We start from the raw sequence: 15954 nt of genomic DNA on the forward strand, positions 1-15954 counted from the left end.
AGTAGGCAGGAGCCAAGGAGAATGTGAAGTCTGGTGAGAAAGTCTGATTCTTTCTATTTTCCAGTCTCAATGACTTCCATGGAAAATGAATGCTAGGGAATGCATACAGAGATTTATATAGCTGCAGCACAATGTTGAAATATCTGGAATGGTCTGGGACAACTTTAGGAATACTTGGGTTTCAGTCAGCCCTGAGTTTGTGACATACCCTGATTAAATATGTGGCTGGGAGACCTTGGAAGTGGTAAACCATTCTGCCAGCCCTTACTGCACTAAATTTCATCCCTTTCAGAATGCGGAGGCTGGCTGTTCATGTTACTGTTAAGTAGCAAATGGCAGTGAGATGAAAAGAGGTGGTCTCTGACCAGGTTCTCTAGTGCCAACTAAGATTTTACTAGTTAATCTCACTATAAATCTGACGCAGTGGAGCAGAGACTAAATCTAAGTTTAGAAAATCTGGGCACACTTGAAATTAAATTGCCAGAGTAGAACTGTAGTTTTTACTGCTGTTAGAAATCCTTTAGGCTTAAATAAGATGAAGCCCATTTTTGTACCCATGAAACTCCTGCTGAACTCTGCTGGCATTGACGGGGCAATGACTAATTGCTCAAAATAAATTACCATTGCCTGCTCTGAATTCCTTTTGCTAAGTATCTAGATCCTTTTGATATACAGAGGGTTATTTAAATCATCCTTTGCAAAATGAACGTCAGAGGGTGGGTCTGATCATGACCTCCACTTTTGGACTGGGGAGGCCTTGTCATAACAGAGATTTCATTTATATCCTAGGCATTTACTGCACAATGTATTGCACAACAAAAATGGTACCTTTCCCTTGTGCTGGAATACTCCACTGGGAGGAAATAGACCACAGAGTGGTTATATTAACTGAAGGAACACAACAATTTTTGTGCAGAAAAATCACAGATACGATCCTGCCTACGTCAAGAGAAACAAACAAAAACAAAATCCAAAACAGCCCCCAATCTGCTTTAATAATATCAATAATTTGCTATTTTTTTAAACAAAGGAATCATTTTGGTGCTGAGCTTATGAATATGCTCCATGCCAGAAACACAGATATCAAAACTGAAACACACCACAAACCACCCCACTTAAAAGAAAAATCTTACATTCTTATAATCTCTTCACATTTTCATAGTCAGAACAACAATCAGTTGTCTAGTTGAGACAGTCTCTAGTTGAAACAAGGTCAAAGTGGTTTCAAAGAAGTTAATACAACTCATGTGCAGTTTTCTGTGTAACTGAAAGCAGAATTTCATCAATTAAGTATTAAATGAGAACACTTAAAATAGGCAATATCAGACTCCAAGCACATGTATCATTAGTTCATATTATATTTTACCTCTTGGAGCCTCCCAGCACAGTGAAAAAACAAACAAGTGTGGGAAGGAATTTCAGAATCAGTGTGAAGAACAGCATCTCTTCTACTATTTATTATTAATTATTGCCTTTCCTGTATAGAACCACAGAATGATTTCTTATGTTCATCAGGAATAATTTTTTTATAGCTTTAATGTAAATTCCTTTTTGTGTTGCTTTGAGCATTTTGTGTGTCTTTATTCTATAAAATCTACAGTGAGTCTTTCTCTCTTTCTAATCCTTATGCATTGTCACCATTATTTTGTTTATGCTATAAAGGGCTTGGAACGGGTTCTTTGCTGTATACAAATATGAAAGAAATCACAGTCCCATCCCTCAAAAGCTCACTAACATCTTTGCATTTATCCCTTTTATGGAAACTAAATTTATCCTTTAATATGTTTTAAAGAGAAATCACATTTTGGTAAATTATTTATTCAAGCCAGAAAAGGTACTCAGTAGAGTACCCCTTAATTGGGTGTTTTATCTGACTTGCCAAGACTTCTGAAAATGTTTTGTTTTCCACTTTGAAGGGATAAACTGAAAAATATTTTGCTATTCCAGTAGTGCTGGGAATTATAATTCTTTGGTCCTGAGTTTAAAAAAATGCCCAGAGTAAAGCATCTATTAGCACAATTTACCTAGTGCAGCTTGAAGGCAAAGATCCCAATATTAATCAGGTCTGCAAAACTGCTACATTATTAAGTCAACAAAGGCCTTCATAATAATAGTAAAACTAAACAAAAAGTATGCACATAACATGATATTTGGATGAGTTTTACAATTATCCTCTCTTTTTGGGGGTGCTGTGTTTAATTTTGTTTTTTTAAAATAAACATTGGGTCTGAATATTGAAGTGTTTCATTTGGAAGCTCATTAGATGAGGTGGAATACAGTAAAACTAAAAAGCCAGTGTGTTCATACCTTTGAATGTCCTGGTTATGACTGCAGTGAGAGCTGAGAGCTCATCTCTCGGGAGAAGCACAGCATTGCTGAAAGCCTGTTTTATTGTGCTATTTTCTCTCATCATATGAACTTGGTTCTACACAGGAATATTTAGTACAAAATATGGCTAATCGAAAGTCAATTTACATTAAAGACTGCTTTTGATGACAAATTTATCGCCAACAAATTTATCATTACAACTTTGTAGTCCATAACAAAAAGGAATACTCGGGTGGGAAGTAAAGATCTTCCATTTACTAAACATATTCACTGCAATGGCATCAAAGGTATTAAGGCCATTTTTCTCAGGTGGAGCTTCACAGAATCAGATCCAGAGCTAATTTGCATGGTGTCCAACTTCTGCAACCAATGAAACTGATCTCTGATATTCAGAAACTTATTCATTATCAAGAATCTGCTCTCCACCCTCCATAGAGCAAAGAAAAGTACTGGGGTCTTGGAAAAATAATACATGAGCATGTACCTAAAGACTGTATAATAGAATGAAAGTAATTAGATTAAGATATAATGGACAACCTGAATGTTAAATATTTACAGCTTGTTTTCTTGCCAACTTAATAAGTATGCTAATAACAAAGAAAATTAATTGGGTGTCTATTAAATCTAACATTAAAAAATTGTTGTCCCATTAATATTATGCACCTAAACATTTACATTATATTTCACATAAATAAAGCTTTTACGTGCAAAAGGTGTGGAGATGCAGATAGAGTGCTGGGAGATTGCTTGGTTGGTCTTTAAGCCTAATCTCTCCTGTCCTTAGTGCCCTAGCAGGTGTTAGCCTTCTATGTGAATAGTGTATTAAAAGAAAAATTGCCTCATCCACAAGTTGTTTTCTAATTCAGATTAACAAATATGTAGAGCATTTCAAGAAGACATTGCATGTAGAAACCAATAGCAGATTGTTTTTACAGAGTGAAAATAAAAGAGATTGGGAACATGAAAAACATCAGGAAGTGCCAGAGCTGCTTCTTCAGTCAATAATTATTCCCTGGTTTAAGTTAAAAGGGAAGACAAAAATGGCCTCAACTCTTGCCATGTGTGTCATAGCATTTTTAAGGTATAATAGTATATTAAATAAGGTAGAATAGTATATTAAATAAAGCACAAGGTATTTTAGGAGTATTGTCATACCTTGAACACCTGCATGTTGTCTGATGAGCCCTGAATCAGGCTGACTTTGCAGACAAATATTCTCTCTTTGTCTCAGCTTTGCTGGCTAAACAGTGATGTTCTTGTGGGTGTTCAGGGGTGCTTTGTCCGGAAAATAATGGATGAAAGTATGTGAGGATATGGCCACCATGTGCATGTCAAGGATTCACAAAGGGGAGTTGCCATAGCACATTCATCCTCATGGGTCTGACAAGCAGATAATCTAAATATGCTGCGACTTCCACCTATAACTGAATGCCCGAAATGCCCATTCTAACCTCAATTTACTCTAATTTATTAGTTCTTCTATTTTTAATTTGAGAAAATTACTCTCCTTTTGGAAATGTCAGCTGAAAGCCAGGGGAATGATACCAATGCACCTGATATTTAGATTGACTGAAGTGCTTTTCTGATGACCTCTGAGGCAAAGTCATGAACCTGCTGTTTCACAGGGCTGCTGGATGATGTGAACTGCAATTAATGCTGTCTGAGGAAGCAGACAGTTCTGCTCATGGGCTGCCACTTAGTCGTGTAGCTTTCACAGCTGCAGAGTAAACAGCTCTGTAGCATAATTCTGAGGGTTAATTCTCCACCAGGATAATTATTCAGAAACTGAATTATGCACACACTCCTTGGTGCACCTAAGTCTCTGCTCCCTGTGCATACTGTCAGCTCTGCACCTCCATATTCCCACACAGCCCCACAGCCTAGAATCAGGTGGGATAATTTAGTTATGGCTGCAAAACACTCTCCATCCAAACCACAGTACTTTGGGGGTGATTCCCAATTGCCAGAACCTCTGGACTTTTCTTGAGTTTTTATGAAACAATTTTCTCCTTTCTTTCAGAGCAGACTGCTTGCTGATTTAACAAATGGTTTCAACCTCCCTAAAGCTGGATTTTCCTTTTATTACTGTTTTGTTTATGAACCTCCTTTGGTTTCTACTTCCTTTCCTGTCCCTGACTGATAGTGCAGCAAATTGCTTCATTCAGTCCATCCCCATCCAGCTGTGGGAAGGTGCTCTGGGCTGAACAGGGTTGGACTGTTGGACAGGGACAGGGCTGGACAGAGCATGGGGATGCACGGTGATCTCTCATCTTCCTCAGAGCCAGGCCACAGCTGGCTCTGGGGAATGCTGGGGTGGATCTCCAGACACTCCTGACTCTATTGAGGGCACATCCATCATGGGCTCTCAGGGTTGGAATGAGAAGGGCAGGGGGAGGGAATACCAAAGCCCTTCAGCTCCAGGGCAGCAGCCACATCCCAGGACATCCCTCACTCCAGGCTGCTCCTTGAGGCAAAATGTGAGAGCAAGATCTGTGGGTTCCATCAAAACTGATGAAGAGAGTAAAGATAAAAAGGGGAAAAAAATATTCGCAGCTGTTCGAATAGGAAATTTCTGTGTCGTTCAGACCTCAAAATCACATTTTGTTCAGGCATCAACACACATTGCTGCACTGGTTTTTACAAGACACCAGATGCTGATCTGATTTGCTTCACAGAAGCCATTAACAATCCAGGAGATTTAGGAGGCTGCTGATAAGAGAAGGAACAGCAGCTCTGTAAAATTATCTCATTAAACACCAATAAGGTTGAAGTGGGAGCTTTTAATCTCTGCCTAACTATGTGGAGTTGTTGAACCTGCCCATTTTCCTGAATAATAAAGCCATTACATTAAACCTTTTAGAAAGTACTAGATTAATTCACCATCCTTCACTGAAGAGGCAGTTGTAGAGACTTTTTTAAAACTGCATATCTTATTTTTTATGTTAAGGCTTTGGAGGCTACTGCTGACATTTACTTAGGTGGTTTTAATTAAGTAGTATTTTCAATGTACCTGAAGCCGTTGTCAAAAGATTTTTTTATGCGTGCTCTATCAGCAGACCTAAGCAATGATTCCACCTGAAGGTGATAAGGTATAAATGTAAGTTTAGAGAGCAGTTATAGTTAAGTGTTAATATTTTCCACTTGATCTTCTAGTTTTTCAGTTCTGCCTGACAGATCCTTTCTCAGTTGTGCTGGATCCTCCCTTGGGAAGCAGTTCCAAGGATGGAGCTGCTCTAGGCTCCCTTTGAATGGAAGCACTAGAGTACTCCACAGTAAGCTTGCTGTCACTCAATGAGAACAACAGAATTGAGATCAGAAATACTCTTAAAAGGAGATATTACATTTAAGAGTAGCCTTTTCCAAGGAAAGGATCTCACATTTCTTGCCCCTGTGCTCAAAGTCTGTAGTTTGCTGAAATTTTGGAAGCGGGGAGGTGATGCTGTTCTGAGTTTTTATTAAAGTTCTGGTGGGTTTAGGCATTTGCCACAAGGGTTTTCTAAGTGACGTTGTCAGCACAATGGCAAAGGCTAACATTCAGCTTGCAATAGCTGAAATGTTGCAGTATACTCAAGTGATTTAAGTGCTTTGGGGGTTTCTATCCTAATTCCTTGAGAGCAGAACTTAAAATGTCTCTTATAGCAGAGGAAAGTATAGCAAATACTCGTAAGAGTAACATCATTTACAATTAAAGGATAACTAAACATTCCTAGAGATGGATATAAACCAGAACAATTGGATCCAAACAGAAGCAGCCTTCCAGACAGACTAAGATCTGGTTACAATATTTGTAGCTGAAGCATCTCTCTAAATATCCCTGAAAGGAATGTATAACAACTTACACTGTAATATCTGAGTCACCTTTCAGCTAAGGAAGTAGAGGTGCTGAAGACAGCACTGAATATTTGGATGTTAAGGGCACCTAAGGAGCTGTAAAATAAATAGTTAGGTTTGGGATAAGTAAAGGAAAAAGTCAATAAAAAGTTCAAAATTCATGTGTTGCTTCTGAAGCTACAAAAGTGTTGAACTGTGGACAAATAAAATGAAGCATTTACCTAGCACAAATGGAAAAAGAGACTGAGTTAACCACACGATAATTCACATAATATATGTATACATAAGTGATAGTAAAAGGGTTTTCAAATCATGGGGATTTAGGGTTAAAAGGAAAATTAGGCTTAGTAGGCCCTGAAAAAAATAAATACCTTAGGTACATGAAGGCCTTGTACCTTGCTAGAATTGCACCTGTGTAGCTAGTACATGATAAATGATATATTTGTTAGATGTGATGATTGTTTAGTAATTAAATATAATTACTGTTTAATCATAAGAATAATAATGAGAAACTGTGGTCAGGGACCTAAGAAAGATCATGAGAAACTCATGGTTGAATAAAGTCAACATATACAATAGAACAATATAAGTTTAATAATTAATATGTAAGTTATATAACAATAGAATATAAAATACATTCAGCTTGAAAGCCATGTCGGAGTCAGATTTGGGTCTCTACCCCTGATTCCAAGTGCTCTTAATAAAAGCACCTGCATATGATCATATCCTGTGATTATGTGTGCTCCTGAATGCTAACATAAGGTCCAAAAAAATCCCCAAAACTGTTCAGAGTATATCCACCCGGTCAAATAACTTCATCTGCATGCTTTGCTCCCAGATCTGGTCCTTTATCTGTCTGCATGGGCTGGAATAAAACAACTGAATTCTTGCCCTCCCCTCCAGGTGGGATTCAGGGAGTTGTTTCCTCTGGACAGTTCCCATAGCATGGGACAAACTACTGTTAAAAACAACAACTCTGTCTATGGGGCCGATTGATACCATGGGCTGAGGGGTCCAGAAAGAATCAGTCTGAGTGCTCAAGCAAAGAAATTGCAACAGAATTTTATGGCATCAGTTATTTCCACTGATAAACTGAAAAATGCAGACTTAGTTTCTACGCACAAAAAGGCCTGCTGGGCAGATTGGATAAAGCTTATGATTACAGATACCGAAGATGAGCTGACATGCTGGCTTTTGTACAAGGACAGGCAGACCTGTCTAGAGTAGAGATGAGATAATTACATTTAGCTATTTTAATAAGCTACTTCTCATCATGCATAAATGTAGCCTGATCAGTAATTAAACTGGGGCTGTACTATGAATTTGTGCAGTTTTTCTTTAAACAGGCTCAACTATATTCTGCTGCCTGTTCATTTCGGTATCTTTTCATGTCACTGTGCCAAGGATAATAAAATTACCTTTTTGGGAGATCAAGTGTGAACATACATACTGATCACATACAGCAATAAAGCATTGGTTCAGTGGCTACAGGTCACTAGGGCTCACTTCAGAAACCTTTTGTCTCCATCAGTGGTGCACACCTTGAAGAGACAAACTGTACCTTGTGGCTGTGCATAGAACAAAGACCACACAGGGCTCTCGAAAAATAAAACAGTTAGTTTGTAATAACAATTAATGTAATCATCAGTGTTTATTAACAACAGTAAAATGCACAGTGATTACACATCAGGGAAAGACAAGACTCTTAACTGCAATTTTATCCTAATTTAGCTGAGCATGAAAGGATAAATCAATGAGATTTTGGGACAAGCTGATATGCTTTATGTGAGTGTTCGTGTGGAAGAAATAGAAAATAATATTGCCAAAAGCAGTAGCTTATCCTATTGAAACTGGGAAGATTTCAAGAGCTCTTAGAGAGTGTTATTAGTAGAGGGCATTTAAGAAAATAATAATTTGTTCTTGAGGAAAATGTCAGAAAATAGAGGACTGTTCATATTTTTAATATTTTGGCTGGGTTTTTAAAATTATTTTTTGGTGGTTAGTAATGAAAAATTAAAACATTTCCCTTTATAATGGAAAAGGAATATGCTCCTATTAGTAAAAAGTTTAGAATATTCTTCAAGCTAGTTGAAATTGTCAGTGAAAGAAGAACAACTAAAAACCAACAGGCCTGCAGTTTTCCTCTGTGCTGGTACAGAAACAGACAAAAATCATCAGGTCATTTCAGTTGGGAAAGATCTTTAAGGTCATTACATCCAACCATTAACCCAACATAGCCAAGGCCAGCACTAGACAGGGTCCCCAAGTGCCACACCCACACATCTTTTAAATACCTCCAGGGATGGTGACTGAGCCACTGCCCTGGGCAGTCTGTTGCAGTGATCAGCCACCCTTTCTGTGACAGCATTTTTTTCTTATAGCCAATCTAAAGTTTTATGGTGCAAATTGAAACCATTTCATCTTTTTCTCTCTACTCAGGAGAAGAGTGTACCCCCACCTGGCTACACCCTTCTGTCAGGGAGTTGTAGAGACCAATAAAGTCCCCTCTAAACCTCCCTTTCTCCAGGTTAAACAACTCCAGCTTCCTCAGCTGCTCCTCAAAAGACTTGTGCTCCAGCCTCTTCACCAGCTGTCACTCTTCCCTGGGCACACCTCAACACACAAAACAATTCTCAGCTTAAACAGAGCATTGGACTGGCTCAGAAACTCACCCTTATTCCACTATATTGGTAGTAAAAGCAGCATTTCTCATTTCTTTCTGAACTGGCTTTCATTCTTGTAACGGTTCTGCACAATTTCCAAGTCCATTATTTTTATTAAATGAAAAGCTTGTAATAATATATGGCATTAAAAGATTGGGGGAAAAACAATAAAACAATTATATGGATCGCAGTCTGTCATGGCCTAAAAAAAAAAAAAAAAAAAAAAAGGCAGAGAGTCCATCTTCGAGTTTGGAAGGTTTTTCTAAAAAAATGGAGCCATGGAAGACAAATGAGCCACTGACTGTAAGGAAGAGTAATTCTATAATAATAAAAATCACAGAAGACAGAGAGTCAACTTTTCCCTGAACATTTTAGAAGTTTCAAGATATATCACCCTGCCATGACATTTAGCTGGAACAGAAGAACCCACTCCCACTTGACATTTAGCTGGAACAGAAGAACCCACTCCCACTTGATGATCTGGGAAACCTCATTAACCCAAATTCTGCTCCTTGACACATTCCCAGGAGCTGTTCAAAGACCATATGGAGCCCTGCATTCAGCACATGAGCCCTGAAGTTTTGCAAATGCTTTGCCACAGTATAATAAAGATCTCGGAACATCTTGCATTTTGCGAGTGAGGAAATGGAGACACAGACAGTGACACCATGGTCCCCTCCCACACTGTTTCAAGGCAAAGGTAAAACATGCTTCACACCACAGGCCACTCATTCCATCTTTAGATCATGCTATTGCTATTTGTAAATATTTATCCATTTCCTATTCCAAATTTATCCATTTCATATTCCAAAAAATGGCTGATAGTGAAGGCTGTAGTAACACAAAACAAATATGCTTTTAGTTTTATTTTACTACACATTAGTGATGGCAAAACCTTTGCACTGCAGAGGCGTCTTCAAGAGTAATGATCACCCTGGCATGGAGAAACCATTTAAGACATGTAAGTATAGGGTGTTTTAACCTGCCCATGCTGTCTGAGCGCTCACTTCCACACTGTGAGGAATTCCTCTATATGGAAAACATTCCTTGTTTGTCATGAAACAAATGGTTTCATAATCTGACACAAAATAGAGCAGAATGATGAATTGACTCAGCTGAAATAAATTACAAAAATTCAAGGAAGTTTGCTGAACACAAGCAAACACCATAAGCTAGGTTCCAGTCTCATTCTGTATAATAAATGTTTGGCAGCAAAACAGAATAAAAGCAAAACATATCTTCATGCTTTGGGGATTGTAGTAAGAAAGAGGTGCACTAGAAAAAAAAACAGGAAAAATGGAAAAAGAAGGAAAAAAAAGGAAAAAAGTAATTTTAGGGGAAAACAAGTATGGAGGGAAAAAATACATTATCAAAGTTAGGACACTGTTGTAGAACTGAAGGAACCTAAAGGTAAAGCAGCTTCGTGAAATCTGAAAATATAGAAAATAATTTTTCATAAAAAGCCATCTCCATGGTCTATCTCATCATGCCCTTGGGAGTTGCTTATGTATTTTGTCTGCATAGAACAGAGTGAAATTCATGTTTGGAGTATTTTGCTGCTGGCTGGGAAATCAAGAAGATGCTCATAAAGAGAAGCTACTAAGTGCATTTCTAACTCCCTGGGCTCAGCATTTCAAGTGGGAATGACTAGCTTTTAGCTAAAAGCAAACTGGAAATTTCATGCTAGGAGCTAAGAAATGGTATGTGGGAAAGCAGCAACAAGATCATTCCACTTTTCATCCTTGGTTAAGATCTATCCCACATGGCTGTTGGTCAAAATCATTTTCCCATCCAAATGCATCTGGAGAGAAGCCAGGATACTGGAGAGTCATTGCAGCTTGTGGCTGCCTGCACCACCTCCCAACTGGGTCTAACTGGGATTTGTGCTGTTGATTTGAGCAGTCACACATTCTCTCCAGAGTGCTGGGTGCAGGCAGGGCGTTTAGGCAAATCCATCTCCAGTAGGAGCTGCCAGACAGAGCAGGGGGAGCACTGAGACCACGCCAGCAGAGCTGTCTCTGTGTCCCAGCCCCAGGTCCAGCATCAGCCTGAAGCCTCAGCTGAGTTCTTGAAAAGCTTCTGGTGGTGGTGATCAGGCCACCACTGTGATGGTGCTTCAGCCTGTGGTGAATTTGGGACATTGTCCTCAGCTCTGCGGGTTGGGCTGGGTGGCACTGCTGTCCCTGCCACCCCAGCTCCTTGGGAACATGTCTCTGCCAGCACCTTCAAGCAAGGAAAGGCCCCTTGCTTGTTTGTGAGAGGCAGAAGATGCTGCACACAGTGATTTTAACTGTTTGTGTTCACTGTGTTATAACAAACTCTGAGGCAATAATTACTTCCCTGAGGTAATATAACTGCACTAACAGCATGAGAAATCTGATCTGCCCGTGTCCTGGTTTTGGCCACAGTTCATGAAATCACAACTATCAAATGCAGGGCTTGGATAAAAGGGCCATTCTTCTCTACCTACACAGCTATTTTTGGTTCTTCATGGCTTATAAATAAAATAATTTTTGAGAGTGAAACTGATCAGGAGTTCTTTTCCAACCACATGACAAGCTCTTGGAGAGACAAGAAAAGTCAAAATAATTTTTGAATCATAATTCTGGGTTTGAAGTATTCAAAAATGAAGCCATGTTCCTACAAATACACAAATACTCTGAGTTAGATCCTGTCCCTGGAGAAGCATTTCATAGCCTCAGTGATTTCCATGGCGTTATGCCAAATTACACAAGCTGGATATTTGCTCTAGGCCATTTTGCTATCACAAACAGCAGCTACATGATAAGGATTACAACATATTTCTGAAAGGAGGGCAAGTGTCACTGATAGACTGGTTGCAAAAACGTCACTCATTAATAAAAGGTCACAAGTGACCACAAGGGATACAAATGAAGTATTTCACTTTTTTGGAGCATCATTTTGAAATCCTGTTAATTGTACCTATCAACCATATTCCTAACCATTTCCAAGGTCTGCCTTCCTGCAATTTAAGGTCTGTGTTTATGAACCTAGGTTTGAAAGGGCTTCCCCTTTCAGCCTCTAAGCCTGAGTACACACTAGGAAGGTGAAGACTAAAGTTGCAACGGTGAGAGAGAACCTGAGCATTGAAAGGTGCCTCAGACGAAAGACCAGTGTGTGCAAAACACAGGTCTGAGTACAGCAGCAGCATTGGTGCTCTAAAAAGTCTATAATTACCTGCTCAAGGAATTACAGACTACATTTTGAAGCAGCACACACTTAGCAGTGTGAGCCCATAGAGACTAAAAGCATGAAGGGTTACCCAATCCAGAGCATAGTAGCATCCTTAGAAAAAAGAGCTCCAGAGAAAATTATGCCAAAAGAGATGCAATCTCACAGCATCAAGCACGAAATTATTGAATACTTGACTTCCTCAGTCACTCCTACCTTAGGCAACAAAAGCAAGCTTACACTACAGGCTGAGAAGGAAAATTTATGAGAATTGTGGAAATAAATCACAGTGTTTTACTTGTCCATGGTGTGCAGGTTTTTCTCAGAATCCAGAATTTTATTTTTTTGTTCTTGTTCCAAGCACTAACAAGGAAAGTGTCCTGAATTAGTGCAAACTTTTAAGTTTGCTTTTCCAAGATAAAGAGCTGTAACATAATTAAGAACTCTCTAAAGTCCTGCTTTAGGGGTCACAAAAACTGTCTAACTCCTTGATTTGGACAGCAACAGAGGTGAAGGTCTCCAATTCTCACACAGTACATAATCCAAAATGAAATGAAACTGTAAATCAATCGCAAAACACTGAGGATTTTATGCCGTGTAACTTTGCCCCCTCTTCCACCCAACTGATGTTAATGAGCAAGTATGAAGAGGTAGTACTAGAATCTACTCATGGTAGGGATAACCCCAAAGTATTTGTACAGTTTTTCCTGTTCCCTGCCTGACCTGCTCTGCTTTATGTCAGTGTCTACATGAAGGGGGAGGATTTTTCTTTCTGTGCCGTGGTTTATGTAATGTCACAAATGCTGATATTGATCTCTTGCAGCCAAGGTTTCTGTTTGATGTTGCCAGTCTGTGTTATTTTCATCAGGGCCTTTCCAGTCACTTGATTCATTTGATTTGCACAAAGTAGGATTGTAACTGGGCACTGAGAAGGGGGAAGTCATATGTGCAGGGTAAGATTTAGAAATTCCTATATTTTCTGTAAGACAGAGGCTATTTTGAGTTTGGGGGGAAAAAGGTATCTTGCCAAAGCAGAGGGCAATGGTATCTAATTTTCCCAGCCACTGCTTGTAAAATACTTATTAAATAAACTTTTACCTTCTCCCTTCTTAATTCTCAGATAATTCTGGGACAGAGTAATCTTGTTCTGAGTGTAAATGTCACTCCTCTCCCAGTCAGAGAAAATAACTGCCTTTGACAAAACAGCACATCCCCATTTTTCACAACAGCATTGCTTTCCCGCTGGTTGTTTAAAAGGCAAAACAAATGTTTTGCCTGTGGGAGCAATTTAGGGTGAGATAAACTGTGGGTATTGGCCTCTCAAAGGTCATCCCAAACTGATGTTATAATCTTATTCTGGTGATTTGTGAATTCTCCCATAGTAATATCCATATAAATGGTTTAGTTATGGATCATCCAGCAGGATCTGTACCACTGCCACAGGTGGGTATTCTCCTAAGTGGGCTCTGACTCACTTGCCATTTGCATTCTTGGAAGAAAGAAAACCCTTAGAGTTGCAAACCAAAGGTATTAGTAGGAAACAACTCATACACATCTGCAAGCAGCAGGAAAAAAGTAGAAATCCCAAAGTTTTGAGATTACATCATCATCCTCATAGGACCAGCTGAGCATTATTACAGGGCCATAGTTACTCCAAGGCTGCGGGATGCAAATTTAGGTGCCAAGTCCCATAAAAAGTCTCTTGTGGAGGAGATGTTGAGGGAGACTAAGACTAGGGCTCTGTTTCAAAACCAGAGTCCAACATGCCTGCATATTCACATTTACATGGGAGTGAGGGGTGCACATTCTCTGTGTTCAGCCAGGGCTCTGTGAAGTTGCTTAAACAGAGCCACTGGTGCCACCTGGGACAATTGCAGGAGGCTGCCTGGTGAGGGACAGGACCTGTCAGGACCTGTCAGTGCTTTTCTAAGTGACTGCTGGAGCCATGTCAGGCATTACAAGGAATTTCTAGCACCACTTTGTACCTGAACCAAATCTCCCCATTGCTCCTTGTGCAGTTCAGACAAGTAGCAGGCACAGTGCAGGAGGCAAATGGCTCTGGCTACCAAAGAGCTGAGCCAACAGCACAGGTTCTCTTAGCTAAAATGTTTTCCAAGGCAATAATTTGTCTGGCAGAAAATAATTTCCTCCTGCAATTGATCTAAAGTAGAGTGGGAACAGGGCATCTCTGTGCCCTTCTCTTTTCCTGTCTTTTTAAACTTTTAGACCTTCTCTAACACCAGGAAATCAGGAAAATTTTGAAGTTCTCTATGGGGAGAGTGAGTCCACCTCAAGGTCTAGAAAACAACTTGATATCCTGAAATATTGAGCTGTGACAACCAGCCAGCCTACTTGCCTGGCAATTCCTGCCCTTGGTTCCCTTTATCTTCCTCAGATATTCTCCTAGATATCATTGGAGGCCTCATTTGAATAGCAATGACATTTTTGACATTACTCAGGAAAAACAGCAGCATTATTCTAGTTTTTTTACAGCCCCCAAAGGCTTCAGAACCTACAGACGCGGTGGTTTGCAGTGCAGCAGGTCCCTGGTGTCTAATCCTGCAAGTATGTGACTCATTTATCCTACAGCAGTGTGGGACCATAAATATCAGGCATTTCTTCACTCAGCAGAAGGCCACATTCACGTGTAGCTGACAAACACAGGTCTCTGGGCAGTAAACACTCAAACCTGAAACAGCCCCAGCCTGAAACCAGGAATTAAGAGCTTTGCTGTTCTGTAGAATTTCGTGTTCCAAGGTAGACTGTGTAGTCAGTACATGAATGGTCCCTGATGAGAATTATGCTGTCTGACTTTCATAACAAAAGTATATAATGAGTATTAAATAAGCTTTGGTGTTGTTCATGTCTCTTTATCCTTTTAAGGCCAAAAATTATGATCAATTTGTCATGCTGTTTCCAGTCAAAATATGCTTGACAGATTCTAATTAGTGCATTCAAAGGGGCAGTTTTAGCACAGTTTCCCACATACACTTCTACAGCAATTGTGTTCCAAGGGGACCTAAAACCAAAGGGAGATCTTGCACTGTAAGAACATTTGGCTCTTTATCTGTGCTCAAGGTTGCCTGGGTGTTACATGTTCTTTCCTGACAGAGAAGAATGAATTTAAATGGGAAAAATAACAAGAATCTTTCAGGTAAAGGGCTGCATCATCCCGGAAATTTTTTTCTTAGCAAATAAAATTCAGTGATCTTAGCCCTAGCAGAGCTAGAAAGAGCTCAAGAACACATAAATGTTTCTTTGCACTCATTGAATTTCCACCTAAACTATTCGCTGCTGTGATGCAAGTCAAATACAGCCTAGAGATCCCACTGCAGAAGTACCACTAGAGACTCCAGCGTTACAGGTACGTTGGCAACTGCAGCATAAAAATCCTGCTATTTCACAAATTAATGGTAGCTTTGGAAACTAAACTCTAACACAATAGCTCTTCAGGGGACAGTCTGGAGGAGGAAAAGCATTTTAATTTGGTTTTGACAAGCTCATTTGTTTCCTAAGCCCCCTTCTTACTAGTATCCACTTCAAACCTTGCACTTTGACAGTGCTCGCACTCTAATAGGGATCTGAGGCTACGTGGCACATTTCAAACCTTTAATCACAGCCACTGAACAGGGTTCTTCATTACCAAATTTAGTTCTGCAAACAAGACAATTAAAATGTCAAGCTTCAGGGTTGCACTGATTTTCTAGAGCAGCCTCATGCTCAGCTACAGCTTTGGCAGGGATGTGTCCTTACAGTGTTTGCTCTTTCCTTGCCCTGTTCAGATCCCGGGATCGATAATCAATATTCAGAAGCAAAAGCTCTCAGCCTGAAAGACTTTATCAGTTGTGTGCCAACACTGGTGACATCCAGAGGGTGCAATAGATGTAACTTTCCAGCAAACCCTCAAGTTCTGCTGCTCAAGAAAACACAGTTCTCTATT

General features: G+C 39.6%; 1 protein-coding gene across 2 annotated transcripts in view; it reads left to right on the forward strand.

The window, feature by feature from the left end:
* RERG (RAS like estrogen regulated growth inhibitor) overlaps positions 1-15954 on the forward strand; it is a 96235-nt gene that overhangs the window by 40461 nt on the left and 39820 nt on the right. The window lies entirely within an intron of this gene.

The sequence above is a fragment of the Lonchura striata genome, chromosome 1A (genome assembly GCF_050655825.1).
Source record: "Lonchura striata isolate lonStrDom1 chromosome 1A, ASM5065582v1, whole genome shotgun sequence".
NCBI lineage: Eukaryota > Metazoa > Chordata > Aves > Passeriformes > Estrildidae > Lonchura > Lonchura striata.